Below are 10,692 nucleotides of genomic sequence, written 5' to 3'. Positions count from 1 at the left end.
TTGTAAATGTCAAATTAAATAATATGTGTGAAAGATTTATAAAAAAAACAATAGGTACAAAGCACAAATGTATAATGTGCTCAGGATTAGAAGCAAGAATGTGTCTGGGCCACGGTTAATGTCAATATGGGAATTAGGGTTGAGATTGGCACTGGGGCTGTAAAAATAATTGTGACCAAGATCAGGGTTGGCACTGGGGGTCAAAGCAAAGTTTTGGGCTGGAATAGGGAAGGAGTCATGAGCAGGGTCAAGGTAGGGGTTTGGGTGGGGTTTTTGTTTTGGGCTAGAAAACCAAGCTGGATGCTGTGCACTGTCTAAGCCCTGAGGGATAGGGTAGTGCTGTGCAGTGACTCAGAGGCAGCTGCACTGTCTGGGATAGAGCTCTAATCCAGAGATCTTGGTTTAGGGGAAAGTAGAGTATGGGACTTAACAAATCCTGAGACACCTGTAAAACTGCAGGCCTTTGGGGAGATAGTCCAATTGCAGTAGTTCACCTGTCTCATTTCCTTCTCCTCACAACCTGGTAGGTAGCTAATTCACATTGTCAGCTTATCTCCAGGTGCATCCTGCACAGTGCTGGTCCTCAAAGCACTGATCATCCCTCCTCCATCATCCATCCATCACCCTTCATCCATCATCCATCCATCTATCCATCCAACCAAGGTTTATTGAGTACTTACTATGTGTCTAGCAATTTGCTAGACCCTAGGGATCCAGCAATTATGGAGGCAAGCATGTTATCTGTCTTCATGGAACTTCAATCTAGAGGGAAAGACAGATAACACAATGAATTTCCATTTTCTACACTTGTGTGTGTGTGTGTGTGTGTGTGAGGGGGAGTGGTGTAGATTCTAAAATCAGTTCACAAGGCAAAGATGGCAAAATCGTTCTTGAAAATCCCTGAAGTCACCAGGACCTTGGTGTTTAGAAGCACCAAAGCCAAGAAATAACATCGATTTCTCTTTGCACTTTGGGCATGACCCTGGGGCAGTAGATGTCAAGATCTGGCTTTAATGATAGAATAAAGGAATTACTACATGAGCATCTAGAGCTTAACTCTCCTGGGGAACTCCATGAAACAGTGTAGAACATGTGCCTCAAGGTTTTCTCACTTGAGAGGCAAAGGCATTAGTGTATTTATCCACCAAACCCATCAGTCATTGGTTGGGGGTGCTACCATGTGGGGCCCTTTATGTGCCCATAAATGTTTAAAAAAAGGAATTTCTTTGTTTCTTGCTCTTTCAGCTGAGTGTGTATAGTTGGGTTTGAGTAAGCTAACTGCATTAATGATGGGACCCCAGTGTAAACACAAATTATACCAATATGTATGTAATTATTATAAATATGTTAAGGAGGAATGCAGTGCACTGTGAGGAGGTACAGCAGAGGCACAGCCTATAAGGGGCAGAGAAGTGAATGATATGGAAGGCTTCACTGATGAGGTGACATTTAAGATGAGTCCTAAAGGGTGAATATGAGTTAGCCTATCATAAGGAGAAAAAAGAACTTTCCAGGCAGAGAAATTGGCAGGAAGCAGAAAGGAGCTCAGTGCTCCTTAGGAACTGAAAGCTAATCAGATTGGAGATATTGAAGAGATAACAAAGTCCTTCCTGATTCAGTCCCCAAAATGAAGACCTTTCCACAAGCTCTGACACAGTGTATATAACAGCATAGAGGTAAGGTGACCTGAGACTCGAAATTAAATAATTTAGAGTACAGGGCTAGGGAAACAGTAGTAATCAGTCAACATCTTTTGGACTCATTGGGCCAGCTGCCCTGTGGGATACAAAAAAGAATAAGAAACAAGCTATTAGAAACAGAGACAGTAGAATTCATAGTGGAGTATGATACACATAGACATAAACCAGGAGTCACAAACACAAACACCCCAGAAGCTAAGCAGGTAATGTAAAGAGTAAAGCAGGCTGAATGTAGGACAATAGGGAGTGGTAGGGACTATGGCAAACTGGAGAGCTCTTGTCTTGTTTAAAGGGGCAACTGTTATTCAGCTCCTGCTAATTGTTGCCAAGCAGGAACTAAGGACCAGTTTTGTTAGATCTTCCACATTATAGCAGATGTTGTCAGTTCCAGCTTCCTGGCCTTTGGAGCCCACTCTTCCCTACTGTACAGCAGACTAGATATTCTCCAGGAATTAACACTATCATTACCCCTCCTCCCTCACACCATAGCAGCTCCCAACCAATGACTGATGGGTTTAGTGGATAAAGATGTTAATGCCTTTGCCTGTCAGATGAGATAACTTTAAGACATATTCTACACCGTTTCCTGGAGTTTCCAGGGAGAATTAAGCTCCAGTTGCCCATATGGTAACTTCCTTGATAACTTTGCCTTATTGACTACCTCCCTTCCCTTCCCTGTCCCACTTCTCCACTGCCTAACTGCAATTTCCTAGGGTCACCTTCCAGATAAACCACTTGTAACTGAAGCCTTGTCTCAGGGTCTGCTCTAGGAGAAACTAACCTAAGAACACAAAATGTTAAGAAATATTTGGATTTTTTTTTAAGATTTTATTTTTTTTTCCTTTTTCTTCCCAAAGCCCCCCAGTACACAGTTGTATATTCGTTGTGGACCCTTCTAGTTGTGGCATGTGGGATGCCGCCTCAGCGTGGTTTGATGAGCAGTGCCATGTCTGTGCCCAGGATTCAAACCAACGAAACACTGGGCTGCCTGCAGTGGAGCACGTGAACTTAACCACTCGGCCACGGGGCCCACCCCAAGAAACATTTGGATTTTTTTTATGTTAAAGCTTCCCAATTAAAATTGTACATGTCAGCAAAAACAGATTTAGGGGCTTGATTTGGCCAACAGACCATCAGTTTGGGATTCCTAACATAAACTAAGACTTCATCTGTCTTTCTTATAGCACTCACCCAGGAAAGGAACACGTCTGCTAAAGCAAAGTGTTTAACAAAGAGTTTGATGAGAAAGTTCTAAGGATGGAGACTTGTGCCTTGTGGAAATGACGGCTTAAAATACAGGGAATTAGAGGGGGCTCAGCGATGATGAATGTTGCTGCTGGAACAGCAGCTCCTGACCATGGCTCCCTGCTGTGAGTCTCTTCATTTGAATCCAGCCTTAGCAGCCACCAGGATAAGTCACAAGAAAGCCCCAGGGGAAGTCTCAGAGCCCAAGCAGAACCAGCAGCTGCCCACACCAAACTGGTTCTGCAGCAAGAGTGACAAGCCAGGGCCTGCTTGCTGCAGAGTCCTCAGAATCAGACTCTCCTAGTCGCCAGTCTGCAACAATCCCTGGGGCCACAAGACAGCTGCTGTTCTGCACAACCTTAGCCAGCTTGCCTGGCCTCTTGGTGCAAGAAAAGGTCTCAAGATTGTGGATGTGAGGAGCTGGAGCGGGGTGCAGCGAGCCCCCTCCCCGGTACCTCTAGCCAAGCCAGCTTTCTAGGTAGTCATCCAATTCAACCACCCAAAGTGCTGACAGGAGATACGGTCATCCTGGTGCTGCATAGAGGAAGACATGGCAGGCCCAGGAGGGTGGAGGGCTGCATCTGGCTGGGATGCCCAGACAGGCCCACGGGTGACAGGCAGCATCTATGCCCCAAGCTGTCTCGTGGTGTTTGCAAAGCCTGTGCTATTTTAGATTCTTTTGTCATCATTGCAGCAAACTGGACTGGAGGAGCCTGAATAAAAGGGAAAGAACTGGTTTAGCAGAGCTAGGGTTGTGCAGGTTGCTTTGCCAACTTGGCACCATAGTACCAGGCAGAAGAGCCTTGTGTCAATGCTTCTGAGGCTCAGGACTGGGTTAGGATTCCAGCAGCGGCTTCAGTGCAACTTGTCAGACAAAAGAGGCAAAGAGGAGAACTTTGAGGTTCAGGGCAAGCAGCTATAATTCCCATCTCAAGAATAACCATGACAATAATACTTTATTATAAATGTGTTTTATAGCATATAAGATACCTTCATAGACATGATCTCACTTGGTCTTTACCGCATGCAGTCCTATGAGGCAAGCAGGTATTATTTGTCCTGCTTTAAGTATAAGGAATCTAAGTCTCACCAAAGTGAGTGACTTGCCCATGGTCAGTCTTTAGAAAGTGACAATGGCAGAGCCTCAATCAGTTGCAGAAGGGGGTTTGGGAATGTAGCCCTGCACATCTAGAGGTCTTTGTAGGAAGAAGGAAACTCAGGGAGAGAGGAGGAGCCTTGCTTGGCCTTCTGCTGGTGGCCCCAGGGAACATGGGGCTTCCTGGATCAGCAGCTGAGGAATGGACCCACCCACAGATCCTGTTGGTGGTCTGGCAATACAGGGTGATCACAGCAGAATCAGGGCAGTTTTGTCTCCTCTCTTAGCTGGTGGGTGTGAAGGGTTTTTCTGTTCCCCTCATGCTGCCCCCTGAGTCAGCTCTCTGGCCTTGCCCTGGCATGTCCTGGGCCCCACGCCCAGGCAGTGAGGAGGCTGGCAGATTGCCCAGGGAATGCTGCTGTCTTAACTCAAGCCAAGTCCTAGTTAAGACCCCCTTCCCAGAGGCAGACCAACAGTGGCTGCGTTGGGACCTGTGACTTTTATGTACCGGGTGAGTCCCCCTCACCCCTTGGACTTCCTGGCATAGGTGGCATTGGGCACACGCCTTTACCTGAGGGCTACAGCCCAGGAGGGGATGCAGAGACCAAATACATGTTATAGACTGGCTGAGCTAGGCTCCTACCCTAGAGCCCTGCTTGGGTTTCTGGTCACATCCAAATAGCTAGGGAGGGAGTTGCTTTTGGACAGAAAAGGAGGAAAGAGAGCCAAGACTTCAGCCTGAAGCTGCCTCAGCTGTTTCTGGGGCTCTGAGTCAGAAGCTGCTTCTCAGGAATGTTGAGCACATGGGCCTCTGAGCCCCTTGTCCAGGCACAGTGGAATGAACAGCTGGGGTATGGAGGATGTTTTACCTTTCTCTCTCTTCTCTGAGGACATCTCTTTCAGAGAAACTCCACCACAGGGCAGATTGAGGGCTCATCCTGGAAGACCCTGGTCATCTCCTCCAGGAAAAAAGCCTCCCCAGACCACCTCAGCCCCCAGGGATTGACACCAGCAATGACTGCCTGCAGCAACGAATTTGCACTTATCAAAATGCTGCATTGCATAGATGTCTCTCTAGTTATCTTATCTCCCCAACTCTGTTCTAACTTCCTGGACCTCATGTTTCTGGGCAAAAAAGGATGCCTTGAACATAACGTTCATTTGATAAATATATTGATTGCTAATCTGAGAAAAAGGAGCAAAGAAAAGACAGAGGCAAAGAGAAATCAGTGAGAAATCCAGCTGTCTGGGTCACACCCCAAAATCTGGGGACTCTGCTTCCCTTGCCAAGCAAAGCTTCCAGACCACTTGAAGAAAGGAGAGCAGAAAAGCTGTGGTGAGGTGGCCTGGCACTTCCTCACCCCTAGCACCCACTCTAATTCCAGATGCCCTCAGATCTGCCAGGAGCTGATGGGAATCCTTCCTCCTTGAGAGAGGAGTGGGGCTCTGCAGTGATTCTCCAAACATGGGCAAAGGTTCTTTTCTCTACCTTTTGCCTTTATTTGCTTTCTCGTAAGCAGGTAGATATCCCATAGGATAATCCCCAGTGAAATGAGACAGAAGGAGAACTAACCCTGGAACAGAAATCATGTCAGCACCTTATCACACAATACGATAATTTTAGGTTTAATTGTCTGCATACTTCCTTAGATCATAACAGCTGAAAGGGCAGGAACAGAGTCTGTCTTGTTCACCAAGCAAGTCCCAGAGTTTAGATGCTACATGGTACACAGCAGGCGCTCGGTAGGGTGCTTTATACATGTCTGTTGATTTGGCTAATTGAGGGGCATCTGGAAACTGCCAGTACACTCCTGCTATCTAGCTGCCATCAGCAACTTTTATTCTGGAGCTAACTCATTCCCGGTCCAGGAATCTGATGATCTATTGAAAAAAATTGAAGCCAGGGACACTGATAGGCTGTCTCTGGGGCCTTGGGTTCTAGGATAGACAATGTTGGAAAAGATTCCTGGGGTGGAGTCCGCTGAGTAATCTACAGCCCTGCTGGCTCTCTACAACCAGGCCTACCGCGGCCTCTAGTGGACAAGCAGAATCACTGTCCCTTTGGGGTAGAGGTCCAGCTTCCTCATCTCTTTGCCCCCAGGATCTCCAGATTCTCCATCCTTGGACCCCGAGTCAAAAGCACACAAGATGGCACTACTAGCAAGATGATGGACGATTTCAGAACAATAGACCAGCTATCCAATGACCAATCCATTAAAAAGTACCCATTATGTATAGTGCATAGCACTCTGATGAAAGCTATAAGGAGAGAGGAGAGAGGGAGATATAAGAATAAGACAAGGGCTCTGCCCTTAAGAAACCTATGATCTAACTAAAAAGATAAAACTAAAATTTTTAAAAATCAAACAGCAAGCCCATAATCAGGTGCTAAACATTTCAAGAGCTGACTTCAGAGAATCAGCGCAACCTCTCTGTGCCTCAGTTTTCTCATTTGGAAAATGGGGATAATAAAATATACCTTGCAGGGTTATGTAAAGACTAAAATAATATGATGGGGAGAAAATATGGCACTATGTTGTTGTTTTTCACATAACCTACATTCATCATAAAAAATGTAGAAAGCACATTTAAGGAAGAGAAAAAAGTTCACACTAATACCACTACCAGAGATAAGTACCGTTAATCTAATGACGTACATTCTTAAGCATGTTGAGCACGTCTGTAGAGGCAGAGGCATTCTGAGAATGGTACGTAATCACAAGATTGGCTAGAATTACAGAGGATCTAGAAAGTTATACATGAGCTTTCTTATTTAATTCTGAAGAAAACAGTATTTCAGCAAAATGTGACCTACTGAAAGTGATATTGTTTCCTGCAGATCTCTGCCTCTAAGCTCACCTTAGCAGAGGGGCCTTCCTCGAAGACCCTGTATTAAATAGCACCCCTGTCACTCTCCACCCTGCTTCCCTGCTTTATTTTTCTTCATAGCACTTATCACTGACATATTAAATACTTATTTGTTTGTTTATGGTTTGTCCCTCTCACCAGAAGGTAGGCTTCCTAAGGGCAGAGACAACATATATTTTGTCCACTGCCATATCCCCAGCACTGAGACAGTGCCCTGAAAAGAGTAGGTGTTTGATTAATATTTTCTGAAAGGATGGAAAGAAGGAAGGAAGGAAGGAAGGTAGGGGAATATAAAATGGAGTTGGTAAAGTTAGGAGGGCTACTGCAGTATCTCTGGAGGGTGAGGTAGGCCCAGTCTAGGATGGTGGGAGGGAAATGGAAAACAAGGAATGGATACAAAGACATTAAAGAGGAAAATATACTGGTGTTGGTTCCTGACAACACATGTATGTTATTACATATTATGATAATAATAACTACCATTTATTTAGCATCAGGCATTGAGCCATTCACCTATAAAGATTATCATTAAGTTATTATAACAACCCTATAGTAAAAGTTAGCACATCTTTATTTTATGGATGAGGAACACAAAGCTCAGGGAGTTTAAGTAATTTGCCCAAGGTCACACAACTAGTAAGTGGCAGAATTCAAACCCAGCTCCGCCCCCTAAGTGAGAGAAGGGATGAATCAAAGTTGACTCCAAGATTCTAAACCAGATCATTGGCAGGATAGTCATGTCACTGTCAGAGCCAAAGGAACTGAAGAAGAAAAGCGGTTGAGGGTGGCAAGGGGAATAATTATAATAGTTAATATTTATTGAGCCCTTACTATGCAAGGCACTCTTTTATTTTTCTTATGTACTAATAATTTACTCCTCATAAAACCCTCTAAGACAAGGACTATTTATTATCCCTATTTTTCAGATGATAAAACTGAGGCACAGAGAGGTTATAGAATCTGCAGGCTCCCACAGTTAGTAAGAGGCACAGCCAGGACTTAACCTCAGTGTTCTTAATCACCATGTCATATTTGGGGGTACAGCAGGACATTCAAAGGGGAATTTCTGGTGGGTAATCATCTATAGACCAGGTCTGGGAACTAAAAGCCTCTGTAGTCCAGAAAGTTGGACACTGGTCCTTCCTGAGGTCCATCCCTGCCTGGCCTATGAGCCCACCCACAGTCAGACATTATTTATGTCTGGTGGGAGCCCAGCTTTATGTCCTGTTTCTCCCCTCTCCATACCCTCCCTTCCAGCTCACCTGACCACCCAGTTTCCCAAATACCTGCCAACCCCTAAGTATTCACACTCTGTTCTCCACCAATAACGCCCCCTCTCTTCCACCTCCATCCTCAAATATCCTTCCCCTCCTTCCATCTCCTCCATTTAAGTCTTTTCTGATTGTTTCAACTAATCTGATGGCTCTTCCTTTAAAAGTCAGGCACTTTAGACATAAGGGTACCAGGGTGAACATGAACAGACACGGACCTCAAACACATGTAAGATTTACTTGGGACAAGTGCTTTGAAGAAGTGATGGATGGAACTTTGGGGGTTGTCATTACAGGGATTTGATCTGGTCAAGAGGTCAGGGAAAGCTACTCTGAGAAAGTGACACCTGAGCAGGGAACTGGAGGACATGCAGAGGTGTGAGAAACGCGATTCTGGCAGCCCTTTGCACTATGGTCCTAATCTTTCCACTTGTATCGTTGCTTTATTGTCATGCTCATCTTCTTACCTCCAGTGAGTGAAGCTCTTTTAAGGAAGGGCCTATTTCTGGCCCATATTTCTATCCCCTATGAGAGTTAGGACTGAAACTTATTCAGGGCAGGGAGATATTGCCTAAATGGATTGAGGGGACATTGGCTGTTCTGCAGAACCCCTGGGCATACCACCCCCAGAGCCCCTGGCATGCTGAAAGGCCATCCTGGGCCCATCTCCAACACCCTCCTTTGAGTAGACAGGGAACAGTGTCATTTCCAGCCCCAGGCCCAGTTTTATGTCTGCTCTTGGTGAAGGTATCTTGTAGCATTAACCTGGGGTTTCAGGTCTTATGCCTTTGTGAGCCTGGAGGCAGCCTGCCCTTGTGACCTGTAGAGTTTGGAAGGAGCACTAGGGTGGTTGTACCAGAACAGTGGTGTTTATTAGGGCCTCTGGGTCCTATTCTCCTACTGCTTCCTCCCTTGCCCACTGCACTTCTGTCACACCAGCCTTCTTTCCGTCTCTTGAATATACCTTGGCCATTTTTATTTCAGGCTTTTTCTGTGGTTCCTTACATCAGGAATGCTCTTGTCCAAGATCTTCAAATGACTGCCTCCTTATTATCACTTAGGTCTCTCTTAAAAGTCGCTTTCTGAGAACAGCCATGTCTGAACACCTCAGTTAAAGCAATTCTCTATACCCCACCACCCACTCTCTATTCCATTGCTTTATTTTGTTTTCTCTGTAGAACTTACTCCAGTCTAAACTGACCTCTTTTTAGATTCATTGCCTGCCTGCAAGCATGGAAGTTCCATGAGGGCTGGAATTTTGTCAGATTGTTCTCTTCTGTTTCCCAAGGGACAGGAATAGACAAGGTGTTCAATGAAATGAAGAAATGAATGAATGAATGAGTGTCCGCTCTGAGTAAGTGCCTGGATTCAGGACTGGGACTAGATTGGGGCAAGTACACACTGAGTTTAAGATTCCAATATAGATCCCATTGGTGGTATGAGCACATCTGAATTGAACGCCCGTGCAATTTACTGCCCCCTCCCCATATCCCTTTCTATTCATTTCCCTTCAATCACATCATCCCAGCTCTACCACATATTAGCTGTTCGCCCTTAGACAAATTACTTTGCCTTTCTAAACTTCAGTTTCCTCTTCTGTAAAATGGGGCTGATGGCTCTTCTACTCACAGGGTGGTGGCGAAGATTAAATGGAATAGCTTATGTAGAGGGCTTATTGCCTGTGCCTTTCGTGTAGCAAGCTCTCCCTAAACGTTAGCTACAATTGTGGTTTTTATTATCTTCACCACTTCTCTCTTGGTCATTCACATTCCTCTCACTTTCCTGTCCCTCTCTCCAGCACCCTGTTTGCCTCAGGTCTGCCCACCAGGGGGCCCCACATGCCACTCTTCCTCCATTGGCCATCTGTTGGTGTGGGTAGCCAGCCTCTTACCTCAGTACCTCCCTTTTTCCTCTGATGACGGCTCTGTCACCTCTCCACTGCTGTTCCCTCTTCATTCAAAATATCTCAGCCCCTTGTCCCCAATACTTCATTCATTCCACAAATAATTATTGAATGCCTACTATATGCCAGGCTCCATGCTAGGTGTAGAGGATACAAGTAGAAGGATCAGGTACCCTCTGTCTTCAAGGAGCGCACAGTCTATAGGGGCATGCTGGAGGGGCAGAGAGGCAGAGGGAGTCCTCACCTGGATTTGGGGGTGGGAAGGCAGGAGTCAGACTGCCCTTTGGAACCAGCCTTCTAGCTGGAAGTTGGAAGAGAGTTCCTCCCTGCCAGCCCCTCAGCCCCTTATTCCAAATACCCTGGCTCCTCACATTACATACTCCTACAACTTCTACAGCTCCTGAACTTATGAGCTCAACTCATCCTCAGCACCTCAGACTCTATTCCAAATACCTCAGTTCCTCATACCAAATGCTTCAGCCCTCACCTCAAATATCCTGTCTCTCACCCCAAAATCTCATCCCCTATGCCCAATCCTTCAGGAGCTCAGCCCCTCACCTTAAATACCTCAGCTCCTTTTTAAAGAAATACTGCAGTTACTGATTTAGT

This window comes from Equus asinus, chromosome 2, assembly GCF_041296235.1.
Source record: "Equus asinus isolate D_3611 breed Donkey chromosome 2, EquAss-T2T_v2, whole genome shotgun sequence".
Classification (NCBI taxonomy): Eukaryota; Metazoa; Chordata; class Mammalia; order Perissodactyla; family Equidae; genus Equus; species Equus asinus.
The sequence above is the reverse complement of the archived record's forward strand: the minus strand, read 5'-3'. Positions refer to the sequence as shown.